This window comes from Ranitomeya variabilis, chromosome 2 (assembly GCF_051348905.1).
Source record: "Ranitomeya variabilis isolate aRanVar5 chromosome 2, aRanVar5.hap1, whole genome shotgun sequence".
Classification (NCBI taxonomy): Eukaryota; Metazoa; Chordata; class Amphibia; order Anura; family Dendrobatidae; genus Ranitomeya; species Ranitomeya variabilis.
Window position 1 is genome coordinate 1,054,668,455 of NC_135233.1, and position 14,686 is coordinate 1,054,683,140.

Below are 14,686 nucleotides of genomic sequence, written 5' to 3' on the forward strand. Positions count from 1 at the left end.
ATTTGATATGGGAAACTCAGCAGCTTCGGTTGTGTCCACGCTACACGCAGATCGTCAGTGGAAAAAGGAGGAAAACGCTGATGAAATGTGGCAAGAGATCATGGAATGCAATTTACCTCTTTGCATCTGCAGGAAAGAAAAAAAAAAGAGAAAATTAGACCTAATTTTGCACTGATGATGTCAAAGAGCATAGACATGACACGGGGAATTGCATGGACCAAATTCTATGGTCAAAGCCAATTAGGATCTTCTTTGTTTATTTTTCTATCCAATGTTTTCGGTTTTTTCATAGATTATATTTTTAAAGAAGTTCTGCAAAGGGAAGAATCTATAATTTAATTTAAAGGGATATTCCACAATGGAACTGACGTCTGAATGGTGGCACAAGCCTCCTGCTGCCTGAGACCAGAGATATGCTAGTGCCATTGCCCCGTTCCAAATTACAGATAGGAAAGTGCAAGGACAGACAGTTAGGGTATGTGTCCACGTTCAGGATTGCATCAGGATTTGGTCAGGATTTTCCATCAGTATTTGTAAGCCAAAACCAGGAGTGGAACAATTAGAGGAAAAGTATAATAGAAACATATGCACCACTTCTGCATTTATCACCCACTCCTGGTTTTGGCTTACAAATACTGATGAAAAATCCTGACCAAATCCTGATGCAATCCTGAACGTGGACACATACCCTAAAACTTATAAAATGTCTACATCTTTCAGTTTAGAGTACTCATTGTTTATTTATATCCCCACATAAAACAATAGCAGACATGGAAATAAGAAAGTTTGTAATATATCTTAATAGAGAAATCTGCATTTCTCTCCTTTAATTTTCAAAATTATAAAATTCTCAGTTAAAATCTATCTCCAGTAAATACAGATTTTCCCATTACTGAGATATGAGATGACATTTGGTGCACATGAAGTTTTATGGAGAACTGTAGTTTCAGATCTTGCTGTGTCTGCCCCTAGCTCCTCCCTATAATGTCTGTGTCTGCCTCTAGCTCCGTCTCAGAATGTCTGTGTCTGCCTTTAGCTCCTCCCTAGAATGTCTGGGTAACAAGGTCGCCTGAGGCGGTAGTCCCAGCTGAGTCAACTAAGCCACAGTTACTATACACCCCAGGACCTTGTACAGAAATAGACAGGACGGACACAATTCTCAGGGGCACACGAGGGTCTGTGCCACCTCCCTACATCTGTGTCTGCCCCTAGGTACTCTCTAGAGTGTCTGTGTCTGTACCTAGCTCCTCCCCAGAATGTCTGAGTCTGCCTCTAGCTCCTCCCTAGAATGTCTGCGTCTGCCTCTAGCTCCTCCCTAGAATGTCTGTGTCTGCCCCTAGCTCCTCCCTAGAATGTCTGAGACTGCCCCTAGGTACTCTCTAGAGTGTCTGTGTCTGTACCTAGCTCCTCCCCAGAATGTCTGAGTCTGCCTCTAGCTCCTCCCTAGAATGTCTGCGTCTGCCTCTAGCTCCTCCCTAGAATGTCTGTGTCTGCCCCTAGCTCCTCCCTAGAATGTCTGAGACTGCCTATAGCTCCTCCCTAGAATGTCTGTGTCTTTCTCTAGCTCCTCCCTAGAATGTCTGTCTGTCTTTAGCTCCTCCCTAGAATGTCTGTTTCTGCCTATAGCTCCTCCCTAGAATGTCTGTCAGCCCCTAGCTCCTCCATTTCTCCATAGAATTTTAAAAGCACCAATTGTCATCTACTATATTTCTGTAATGAAATAGTCTGTATTCATTGAATAGAGACTTTACAGATTTTACCTCTGATATGAGGATGAAACATCAACCCATGAGGAGAAAGAAGCAGATTTCTGTGATAAGATATATGACAAAGTTTTTTTTATTTTCTTTTGTACTATTGATTTATAAAAGAAAAGCTAAAAGGACGGTTACTCATTAAGGATAAGTGGGCACAGTTCTCATCTAATGGATGCTGAGGACCTATCCAAAGAAACAGGTAAGCCAGCTACTCTCTATCAAAGGCGAGTACAACATGTTGCTCACATCTACATCTATCATGCTCTGATCGCCATGATTCCGCTTGCTGCTATTTGTAGTTTGAATATAATTGAAAAGCAAAGATTGGTATTATTATTTATTCTTATAGCACAATTTATTCCATGGCACTTTACATTTGAGGAGGGATATACATAATAAAAACAAGTACAGTAATCTACGACAACACAAATGACAAATGGTATAGGACGAGAGAGGACCCTGCCCGCAAGGGCTCACAATCTACAAGGAATGGGTGAGAATACAGTAGGCAAGGGCAGAGCTGGTCGTGCAGCGGTTTGGTCGATCGGTGGTTACTGCAGGTTGTAGGCTTGTCGGAAGAAGTAGGTCTTTAGGTTCTTTTTGAAGGTTTTGATGGTAGGCGAGAGTCTGATATGTTGTGGTACAGAGTTCCAGAGTAGGGGTGATGCGCGGGAGAAATCTTGTATGCAATTGTGGGAAGAGGAGATAAGAGGGGAGTAGAGAAGGAGATCTTGTGCGGATCGGAAGTTGCATGCAGGTAAGTACCGTGAGAAGAGGTCACAGATGTATGGAGGAGACAGGTTGTGGATGGCTTTGTATGCCATGGTTAGGGTTGGGTTTTGAACTGGAGTCTTTGGGCAATGTGGAGCCAGTGCAGGGATTGACAGAGGGGAGAGGCCAGGGAATAGTGGGGGGACAGGTGGATTAGTCGGGCAGCAGAGTTTAGAATAGATTGGAGAGGTGCGAGAGTGTTAGAGGGGAGGCCACAGAGCAGGAGGTTGCAGTAGTCAAGGCAGGAGATGATGAGGGCATGGACTAGGGTTTTTGCAGATTGTTGGTTGAGGAATGTACAGATCGGAGAAATATTTTTAAGTTGAATTTGGCAGGAAGTGGAAAGGACTTTGATATGTGGTTTGAATTAGAGATCAGAGTCAAAGATTACCCCGAAGCAGCAAGCTTGTGGGACTGGGGAGAGTGATCAGTCATTTACTTTAATGGATAGGTCCTTTGGGGGGATCAAAAGAGATGGGGGAAAGATAATAAATTCTGTTTTGTCCATATTAAGTTGTAGAAATCTACAAGAAGGATGAAATAGCTGACAGACATTGTGGGATTCTGGTTAGTAGGGAGGTGTTTTCTGGTCCAGAGATGTAGATCTGTGTGTCATCAGCATATAGGTGATACTGAAAGACGTGAGATTCTATGAGCTGTCCGAGGCCGAATTTGTATATGGAGAAGAGCAGGGCCCTAGGACTGAACCTTGCAGGACTCAGATATGGGGTGAGATGAGGAGGTGGTGTGTGAGTGGAAGACGCTGAATGTCCGGTCTTTAGGTATGATGAAATCCAAGATAGGGCCAAGTCTGTGATGCCAAGATGTGAGAGGGAATAGTCCACTGTGTCCAACGCAGAGGGCAGTTCCAGGAGGAGGAGGACAGAGTGTTGTTGCTTGGATTTGGTGGTTGATAGGTCATTGGTGACTTTAGTTAGGGCAGTTTCAGTGGAGTGATGCAGCTGGAAGCCAGATTGTAAGCGGTTGAGGAGGGAGCAGGAAGAGAGGTGGGAGGACAGTTCAAGATGGACAAGTTGTTCCATTAGTTTAAGGGCATAGCGGAGAACCGATATAGGGCAAAAGCTAGATACAGAGGATGAGTCAAGAGAGGGATTTTTGAGGATAGGTGTGAGTGAGGCATGTTTAAAGCTTGAAGGGAAAACACCAGTTGTTAATGATAGGTTGAAGAGATGGGTTGGGGTTGGGATGAAGACTGTGGAGAGGTTTGGGATGAAGTGGGATGGGATCGGGACAAGTGCACAGGTGTGAGATGTGATCTTGAGAGTAGAGTGGAGAGTTGATCTTCTGTAATGGTGGAGAAGTTGGTTTTGTAGGAGGAGGGCTGAGCAGTTAGGAGGAAAGGCTCTGGGTGTTGTTGACCAAAACTGTCTCTGATGTTATCAATTTTCTGCTTGAAAAATGAGGCAAAGTCTTCAGCTGAAATGAGTGGAGAGTGAGCGGGTGCTGGAGGACGGAGGAGGGAATTGAAAGTGTTGAATAACTGTTTAGGGTTGTGAGACAGGGAGGATAAGAGAGATTAGAAGTAGGTTTGTTTTGCTGCAGCAAGTGTGGCCTTGAAAGTAGTGAGAGACTGTTTGAATTTGATGAAGTCCTCATTGGAATGTGATCTTTCCATCTTCGCTCAGCAACCCTGGAAGCCCGCCTCAGCTTTTTGGTCAGGTTGTTGTACAAGGGTGGTCTGTTGATTTTGCGAGCTTTGGTATGTGTGAAAGGGGTGACCAATTCAAGAGTTGCATCTATTGTGGTGTTATATAAAGCAGCAGTGGCATCCGCATTGTGTAGGGAACTTATGTCTGTAAGAGGGAGAAGGGTGTTGTGAATTCAGTTCTCGGGCTCCCTCCTGTGGTCGTGAATGGTACTTTGGTGAGTTCTGTCCTTGGACACCCTCTGGTGGCTTTAAGTGGAACTGCTGATCTTTGAGTTTGGCTTTCTCAGCTGCCCTCGTTTATTGCTGCTTCTGGCTTCCCTATTTAACTCTGCCCAGGTCGTTAGTTCATGCCAGCTGTCAATGTCTCAGTACTGGTTCAGATCTCTCTTGGATTTCTCAGATGACCTGTCTACTCCAGCAGAAGCTAAGTCCTCGCTAGTCCATTTGCTGTTTATTGGTTTTTGAATATATTTCTCAGTACATGCAATGTTTCAGTCCAGCCTGCTATTATGATATTTCCTTGCTAGCTGGAAGTTCTGGGGGTGCAGAGCTGCACCTCCACACCGTGAGTCGGTGTGGAGGTCTTTTTGCACACTCTGCGTGGTTTTTGTAGTTTTTAATACTGACCGCATAGTTCCCTTTCCTATCCTCTGTCTGTCTAGAGAAGATTCGGCCTCCTTTGCTAAAATCTGTTTCATTCCTGTGTTTTTTACTTCCTCTTAACTCACAGTCAATATTTGTGGGGGGCTGCCTTTACTTTGGGGAATTTCTCTGAGGCGAGGTAGGCTGCTATTTCTATCTTTAGGGGTAGTTAGCTCTTAGGCTGTGAAGAGGCATCTAGGGAGAGTTAGGTACGCTCCACGGCTATTTCTAGTGTGTGTGATAGGATTAGGGATTGCGGTCAGTAGAGTTACCACTTCCTCAGAGCTTGTCCTAGGTTTTTCCATTTTAACCATCAGGACATTTCGGGTGCTCCTAACCACCAGGTCCATAACAGTACAGCTGGCCAACAAAGTGTTAATGCATCTCAAAAGAGGGAAAAGAGAAGTTCAGAGTCATTTTTTTTTTCTTTGCTGCTTGTTTTGTCTTTCTTTTCCCCTTAACCTCTGGGTGGTTCAGGACTCAGGTGTAGATATGGATATTCAGGGTTTGTCCTCTTGTGTGGATCAACTCGCTGTTAGGGTACAGACTCAGAGTATTCAAGATTATGTAGTTCAGAATCCGATGTTAGAGCCTAGAATTCCAATTCCTGATTTGTTTTCTGGGGATAGATCTAAATTTTTGAATTTCAAAAATAATTGCAGACTGTTTCTTGCTCTGAAACCCCGCTCTTCTGGTGACCCCATTCAGCAAGTAAAGATTGTTATTTCTTTGTTGCGTGGTGACCCACAAGACTGGGCATTCTCCCTTGAGCCAGGAAATCCTGCATTGCTTAATGTAGATGCATTTTTTCTGGCGCTTGGATTGCTTTATGACGAACCTAATTCTGTGGATCAGGCTGAAAAGATCTTGCTGACTCTATGTCAGGGTCAGCATGAAGCAGAAGTATATTGCCAGAAGTTTAGAAAGTGGTCTGTGCTTACTCAATGGAATGAGTGTGCCCTGGCAGCAATTTTCAGAAAGGGTCTTTCTGAAGCCCTTAAAGATGTTATGGTGGGGTTCCCCACGCCTGCTGGTCTGAATGAATCAATGTCTTTGGCCATTCAGATTGATCGGCGTTTGCGCGAGCGCAAAGCTGTGCACCATTTGGCGGTGTCCTCTGAGCAAAGGCCTGAGCCTCTGCAATGTGATAGGACTTTGACCAGAGCTGAACGGCAAGAACACAGACGTCAGAATGGGCTGTGTTTTTACTGTGGTGACTCTTCTCATGCTATTTCTGATTGTCCTAAGCGCACTAAGAGGTTCGCTAGGTCTGTCACCATTAGTACTGTGCAGCCTAAATTTCTCTTATCTGTTACTCTGATTTGCTCATTGTCGTCCTACTCTGTTATGGCATTTGTGGATTCGGGCGCTGCTCTGAATTTGATGGACTTGGAGTTTGCCAGGCGCTGTGGTTTTCTCTTGGAGCCTTTGCAGATTCCTATTCCCTTAAGGGGGATTGATGCTACGCCATTGGCCAAGAATAAACCTCAGTACTGGACTCAGCTGACCATGTGCATGGCTCCCGCACATCAGGAAAATATTCGCTTTTTGGTGTTGCATAATTTGCATGATGTTGTCGTGTTGGATTTGCCATGGTTACAGTACTGGATTGGAAATCAATGTCTTTGTCTAGTTGGGGTTGTCAAGGGATACATACTGATGTTCCTTTGATGTCAATTTCTTTTTCCACTCCTTCTGAAATTCCTGAGTTTTTGTCGGATTACCAGGATGTATTTGATGAGCCCAAGTCCAGTGCCCTACCTCCTCATAGGGACTGTGATTGCGCTATTAATTTGATTCCTGGTAGTAAGTTCCCTAAGGGCCGACTGTTTAATTTATCTGTGCCAGAACATGCCGCTATGTGGAGTTATGTAAAGGACTCCTTAGAGAAAGGACATATTCGCCCGTCTTCGTCACCGTTGGGAGCAGGGTTCTTTTTTGTGGCCAAGAAGGATGGCTCTCTGAGACCCTGTATAGATTACCGCCTTCTCAATAAAATCACGGTCAAATTTCAGTACCCTTTGCCTCTGTTGTCTGATTTGTTTGCTCAGATTAAGGGGGCTAGTTGGTTTACCAAGATTGACCTTCGAGGGGCGTATAATCTTGTGCGTATTAAACAGGGCGATGAATGGAAAACAGCATTTAATACGCCCGAGGGCCATTTTGAGTACCTGGTGATGCCATTCGGGCTTTCTAATGCCCCATCTGTGTTTCAGTCCTTTATGCACGACATCTTCCGGAAGTATCTGGATAGGTTCATGATTGTATATTTGGATGATATTTTGGTCTTTTCGGATGATTGGGATTCTCATGTACGGCAGGTCAGGATGGTGTTCCAGGTCCTTTGTGCTAATGCGTTGTTTGTGAAGGGGTCTAAATGCCTCATTGGAGTTCAGGAGGTTTACTTTTGGGGCTTCATTTTTCCCCTTCTACTATCGAGATGGACCCTGTTAAAGTTCAGGCCATTTTTGATTGGACTCAACCTACATCTGTGAAGAGTCTTCAGAAGTTCCTGGGCTTTGCTAATTTTTACCGTCGCTTCATCGCTAATTTTTCTAGTGTGGTTAAGCCTTTGACTGATTTGACGAACAAAGGCGCTGATGTGGTGAACTGGTCCCCTGCGGCCATTGAGGCTTTTCAGGAGCTTAAACGTCGTTTTACTTCGGCCCCTGTGTCGCGTCAGCCAGATGTTTTGCTCCCTTTTCAGGTCAAGGTTGATGCTTCTGAGATTGGGGCAGGGGCTGTTTTGTCTCAGAGAAGTTCTGATGGCTCTTTGATGAAGCCGTGTGCTTTCTTTTCTAGAAAGTTTTCGCCTGCTGAGCGTAATTATGATGTCGGCAATCGGGAGTTGTTGGCTATGAAGTGGGCATTCGAGGAGTGGCGACTTTGGCTTGAGGGAGCCAAACATCGCGTGGTGGTCTTGACTGATCACAAGAATCTGACTTACCTCGAGTCCGCCAAGATGTTGAATCCTAGACAAGCTCGATGGTCACTGTTTTTCTCCCGTTTCGATTTTGTGGTCTCATACCTTCCGGGATCTAAGAATGTGAAGGCTGATGCCCTTTCTAGGAGTTTTTTGCCTGATTCTCCAGGAGTCTCTGAGCCGGCTGGTATTCTCAAAGAGGGGGTGATTTTGTCTGCCATCTCCCCTGATTTGCGGCGGGTGCTGCAGGAGTTTCTGTTGTGAATTCCGTTCTCGAACGAACTCCCTCCTGTGGTCATGAATGGTACTTCGGTGAGTTCTGTCCGTGGACTCCCTCTGGTGGCTGTGAGTGGAGCTGCTGGTTCTGAGATTCCTTCTCCAGCTGCCCTCGCTTAGGGCTAGGCTGGATTCTCTATTTAACTCCACTCAGATCGTTATTCCTTGCCAGCTGTCAATGTTCTAGTACTGGTTCAGATCTCTCCTGGATCTTTCTGAGGACCTGTCTACTTCAGCACAAGCTAAGTTCCTGCTTGTTCAATTGTTACATATGGTTTTTCTTGCTAAGTCCTAGTCCAGCTTGCTATCATGAAACTACCTGGCTAGCTGGAAGCTCTGGGGGTGCAGAGTGGCACCACCGCATCGTGAGTCGGTGCGGGGGTATTTTTTGCACACTCTGCGTGGTTTTTGTAGCTTTTTGTGTTGACCGCAAAGATCCCTTTTCTATCCTCAATCTGTTTAGTTAGTCTGGCCTCTCTTTGCTAAAACCTATTTCATCCTGTGTTTGTGATTTCCTCTTATCTCACAGTCAATACTTGTGGGGGGCTGCTTTTACCTTTGGGGAAATTTCTCTGAGGCAAGTGAGGCTTTGTTTCCTTTCTTTAGGGGTAGTTAGCTCTTAGGCTGTGAAGAGGCGTCTAGGCAGAGTAAGGCACGCTCCACGGCTATTTCTAGTTGTGTTGATTGGAGTAGGATTTGCGGTCAGCAGAGTTCCCATTTCCCCAGAGCTCGTCCTGATTCCGTGTTTAACTATCAGGTCATTCCTGGTGCACCTAACCACCAGGTCCATAACAGTACAGCTGGCCCACAAAGTGTTAATGCATCTCAATAGAGGGAAAAGAGAAGTTCTGAGACCATTTTTTTTTTCTCTCCAGTGTGTTTTGCCTTTCTTTTCCCCTTAAACTCTGGGTGGTTCAGAACTTAGGTGTGGATATGGACATTCAAGGTCTGTCCTCTAGTGTAGATCAACTCGCTGCAAGGGTACAAAACATTCAAGATTATGTAGTTCAGAATCCTATGTTGGAGCCTAGAGTTCCAATTCCTGATTTGTTTTCTGGGGATAGATCTAAATTTCAGAATTTCAAAAACAATTGTAAACTGTTTCTTGCTCTGAAACCCCGCTCTTCTGGTGACCCTATTCAGCAAGTAAAAATCATTATTTCTTTGTTGCGTGGCGACCCTCAAGACTGGGCATTCGCCCTGGCGCCAGGAGATCCTGCATTGCGTAATGTAGATGCGTTTTTTCTGGCGCTGGGTTTGCTTTATGATGAACCGAATTCTGTGGATCAGGCAGAGAAAATTTTGCTGGCTTTGTGTCAGGGTCAGGATGAAGCGGAGGTATATTGCCAGAAGTTCAGAAAGTGGTCTGTGCTTACTCAGTGGAATGAGTGTGCCCTGTCAGCAATTTTCAGAAAGGGTCTTTCTGAAGCCCTTAAGGATGTTATGGTGGGGTTCCCCACGCCTGCTGGTCTGAATGAATCAATGTCCTTGGCCATACAGATCGATCAGCGCTTACGGGAGCGCAAAACTGTGCACCATTTGGCGGTATCCTCTGAGCAGAGGCCTGAGCCTATGCAATGTGATAGGACTTTGACCAGAGCTGAACGGCAAGAACATAGATGTCAGAATGGGCTGTGTTTTTACTGTGGTGACTCCACTCATGCTATCTCTGATTGTCCTAAGCGCACTAAGCGGTTCGCTAGGTCCGTCACCATTGGTACTGTACAGCCTAAATTTCTTCTGTCCGTTACTCTGATTTGCTCTTTGTCATCCTATTCTGTTATGGCATTTGTGGATTCAGGCGCTGCCCTGAATTTGATGGACTTAGAGTTTGCCAGGCGCTGTGGTTTTTTCTTGGAGCCCTTGCAGCATCCTATTCCTTTGAGGGGAATTGATGCTATGCCTTTGGCCAAGAATAAGCCTCAGTACTGGACCCAGTTGACCATGTGCATGGCTCCTGCGCATCAGGAGGATATTCGCTTTTTGGTGTTGCATAATCTGCATGATGTGGTCGTGTTGGGTTTGCCATGGCTGCAGGTCCATAATCCAGTATTGGATTGGAAATCAATGTCGGTGTCCAGTTGGGGTTGTCAAGGGGTACATGGGGATGTTTTATTATTGTCAATTTCTTCCTCCACTCCTTCTGAAGTCCCTGAGTTTTTGTCGGATTGCCGGGATGTATTTGATGAGCCCAAGTCTAGTACTCTACCTCCTCATAGGGATTGTTATTGTGCTATTAATTTGATTCCTGGTAGCAAGTTCCCTAAAGGACGACTTTTCAATTTGTCTGTGCCAGAACACGCCGCTATGCGGAGTTATATAAAGGAGTCCTTGGAGAAAGGGCATATTCGCCCGTCGTCGTCACCATTGGGAGCAGGGTTCTTTTTTGTGGCCAAGAAGGATGGTTCTCTGAGACCTTGTATAGATTACCGCCTTCTTAATAAAATCACGGTCAAATTTCAGTACCTTTTGCCTCTACTGTCTGATTTATTTGCTCGGATTAAGGGGGCTAGTTGGTTCCCCAAGATAGACCTTCGAGGGGCGTATAATCTCGTGCGTATTAAACAGGGCGATGAATGGAAAACAGCACTTAATACGCCCGAGGGTCATTTTGAGTACCTGGTGATGCCATTCGGCCTTTCTAATGCTCCCTCTGTGTTTCAGTCCTTTATGCATGACATCTTCCGAAAGTATCTGGATAGATTCATGATCGTATATTTGGATGATATTTTGGTCTTTTCAGATGATTGGGAGTCCCATGTGAAGCAGGTCAGAATGGTGTTCCAGGTCCTTCGTGCTAATTCCTTGTTTGTGAAGGGATCTAAGTGTCTCTTTGGAGTTCAGAAGGTTTCCTTTTTGGGCTTCATTTTTTCCCCTTCTACTATCTAGATGGATCCTGTTAAAGTCCAAGCTATTTATGATTGGACTCGGCCTACATCTGTGAAGAGCCTTCAGAAATTTCTGGGCTTTGCCAATTTTTACCGTCGCTTCATCGCTAATTTTTCTAGTGTTGTTAAACCGTTGACTAATTTGACCAAGAAGGGTGCTGATGTGGTGAATTGGTCCTCTGCGGCCGTTGAGGCTTTTCTGGAGTTGAAACGTCGTTTCTCTTCGGCTCCTGTGTTGTGTCAGCCAGATGTTTCGCTCCCTTTTCAGGTCGAGGTTGTTGCTTCTGAAATTGGAGCAGGGGCTGTTTTGTCTCAGAGAAGTTCTGATTGCTCTGTGATGAAGCCATGCGCTTTCTTTTCGAGAAAGTTTTCGCCTGCTGAGCTTAATTATGATGTTGGCAATCGGGAGTTGCTGGCTATGAAGTGGGCATTCGAGGAGTGGCGACATTGGCTTGAAGGAGCCAAGCATCGCGTGGTGGTCTTGACAGATCACAAGAATCTGACTTATCTCGAGTCTGCCAAGCGGTTGAATCCTAGACAGGCTCGTTGGTCGCTGTTTTTCTCCAGTTTCAATTTTGTGGTTTCGTACCTTCCGGGTTCTAAGAATGTGAAGGCTGATGCCCTTTCAAGGAGTTTAGTGCCTGATTCTCCTGGGGTTCCTGAGCCGGCTGGTATTCTCAGAGAGGGGGTAGTTCTGTCTGCCATCTCCCCTGATTTGCGGCGGGTGCTGCAGGAGTTCCAGGCTGATAGACCTGACCGTTGTCCAGCGGAGAAACTGTTTGTCCCTGATAGATGGACTAATAGAGTTATCTCTGAGGTTCATTGTTCGGTGTTGGCTGGTCATCCTGGGATTTTTGGTACCAGAGATTTGGTGGCTAGGTCCTTTTGGTGGCCTTCCTTGTCGCGGGATGTGCGTTCTTTTGTGCAGTCTTGTGGGACTTGTGCTCGGGCTAAGCCCTGCTGTTCTCGTGCCAGTGGGTTACTTTTGCCCTTGCCGGTCCTGAAAAGGCCTTGGACGCATGTTTCCATGGATTTTATTTCAGATCTTCCTGTTTCTCAAAGGATGTCGGTCATCTGGGTGGTTTGCGATCGCTTCTCTAAAATGGTCCATTTGGTACCCTTGCCTAAATTGCCTTCTTCCTCTGATTTGGTTCCATTATTTTTCCAACATGTGGTTCGTTTGCATGGCATTCCGGAGAACATCGTGTCTGACAGAGGTTCCCAGTTTGTTTCAAGGTTTTGGCGGTCCTTTTGTGCTATGATGGGCATTGATTTGTCTTTTTCTTCGGCTTTCCATCCTCAGACAAATGGCCAAACCGAACGAACCAATCAGACTTTGGAAACTTATCTGAGATGCTTTGTTTCTGCGGATCAGGATGATTGGGTGACCTTCTTGCCATTAGCTGAGTTCGCCCTTAACAATCGGGCCAGTTCGGCTACTTTGGTTTCGCCTTTTTTTTGTAATTCTGGTTTTCATCCTCGTTTTTCTTCAGGGCAGGTTGAGCTTTCGGACTGTCCTGGTGTGGATTCTGTGGTGGACAGGTTTCAACAAATTTGGACTCATGTGGTGGACAATTTGACCTTGTCCCAAGAGAAGGCTCAACGTTTCGCTAACCGCCGTCGCCGTGTTGGTCCCCGACTTCGTGTTGGGGATTTGGTTTGGTTATCATCTCGTTATGTTCCTATGAAGGTTTCTTCTCCTAAGTTTAAGCCTCGTTTCATTGGTCCTTATAAGATTTCTGAAATTCTTAATCCTGTATCATTTCGTTTGGCCCTTCCTGCTTCTTTTGCCATCCATAATGTGTTCCATAGGTCGTTGCTGCAGAGATATGTGGCGCCTATGGTTCCCTCCGTTGATCCTCCTGCTCCGGTGTTGGTCGAGGGGGAGTTGGAGTATGTGGTGGAGAAGATTATGGATTCTCGTATTTCGAGACGAAAACTTCAGTACTTGGTCAAATGGAAAGGCTATGGTCAGGAGGATAATTCCTGGGTTTTTGCCTCTGATGTCCATGCTGCCGATTTAGTTCGTGCCTTTCATTTGGCTCGTCCTGATCGGCCTGGGGGCTCTGGTGAGGGTTCGGTGACCCCTCCTCAAGGGGGGGTACTGTTGTGAATTCCGTTCTCGAACTCCCTACTGTGGTCATGAATGGTACTTCGGTGAGTTCTGTCCGTGGACTCCCTCTGGTGGCTGTGAGTGGAGCTGCTGGTTCTGAGATTCCTTCTCCAGCTGCCCTTGCTTAGGGCTAGGCTGGATTCTCTATTTAACTCCACTCAGATCGTTATTCCTTGCCAGCTTTCAATGTTCTAGTACTGGTTCAGATCTCTCCTGGATCTTTCTGAGGACCTGTCTACTTCAGCACAAGCTAAGTTCCTGCTTGTTCAATTGTTACATATGGTTTTTCTTGCTAAGTCCTAGTCCAGCTTGCTATCATGAAACTACCTGGCAAGCTGGAAGCTCTGGAGGTGCAGAGTGGCACCACCGCATCGTGAGTCGGTGCGGGGGTATTTTTTGCACACTCTGCGTGGTTTTTGTAGCTTTTTGTGTTGACCGCAAAGATCCCTTTTCTATCCTCAATCTGTTTAGTTAGTCTGGCCTCTCTTTGCTAAAACCTATTTCATCCTGTGTTTGTGATTTCCTCTTATCTCACAGTCAATACTTGTGGGGGGCTGCTTTTACCTTTGGGGAAATTTCTCTGAGGCAAGTGAGGCTTTGTTTCCTTTCTTTAGGGGTAGTTAGCTCTTAGGCTGTGAAGAGGCGTCTAGGCAGAGTCAGGCGCACTCCACGGCTATTTCTAGTTGTGTTGATAGGAGTAGGATTTGCGGTCAGCAGAGTTCCCATTTCCCCAGAGCTCGTCCTGATTCTGTGTTTAACTATCAGGTCATTCCTGGTGCACCTAACCACCAGGTCCATAACAGTTTCAGGCTTATAGACCTGACCGCTGTCCAGTGGAGAAACTGTTTGTCCCTGATAGATGGACTAGTAGGGTTATTTCTGAGGTTCATTGTTCAGTATTGGCTGGTCATCCTGGGATTTTTGGTACCAGAGATTTGGTTGCTAGGTCCTTTTGGTGGCCTTCCTTGTCACGGGATGTGCGTTCTTTTGTGCAGTCCTGTGGGACTTGTGCTCGGGCCAAACCATGCTGTTCTCGTGCCAGTGGGTTGCTTTTGCCTTTGCCTGTCCCGAAGAGGCCCTGGACGCATATTTGTTGTGAAATTGGATTTTGGGCTCCCCCGGTGGCCACTGGTGGAATTGAACTGGTGTGCATCATCCTCTCTGTTCACCTGTTTCCATCAGGATGTGGGAGTCGCTATTTAGCCTTGCTCCTCTGTCACTTCCATGCCGGTCAACATTGTAATCAGAAGCCTTTCTGTGCATGTTCCTGCTGCTAGACAACTCCCAGCTAAGTTGGACTTTAGTCCTTGTTTGTTTTTGCATTTTGTTCCAGTTCACAGCTGTAGTTTCGTTTCTGTGTCTGGAAAGCTCTTGTGATCTGAAATTGCCACTCTGATGTTATGAGTTAATACTAGAGTCTTAAAGTAATTTCAGGATGGTGTTTTGATAGGGTTTTCAGCTGACCATGAAAGTGCCCTTTCTGTCTTCCTGCTATCTAGTAAGCGGACCTCAATTTTGCTAAACCTATTTTCATACTACGTTTGTCATTTCATCTAAAATCACCGCCAATATTTGTGGGGGCCTCTGTCTGCCTTTCGGGGAAATTTCTCTAGAGGTGAGCCAGGACTATATTTTCCTCTGCCAGGA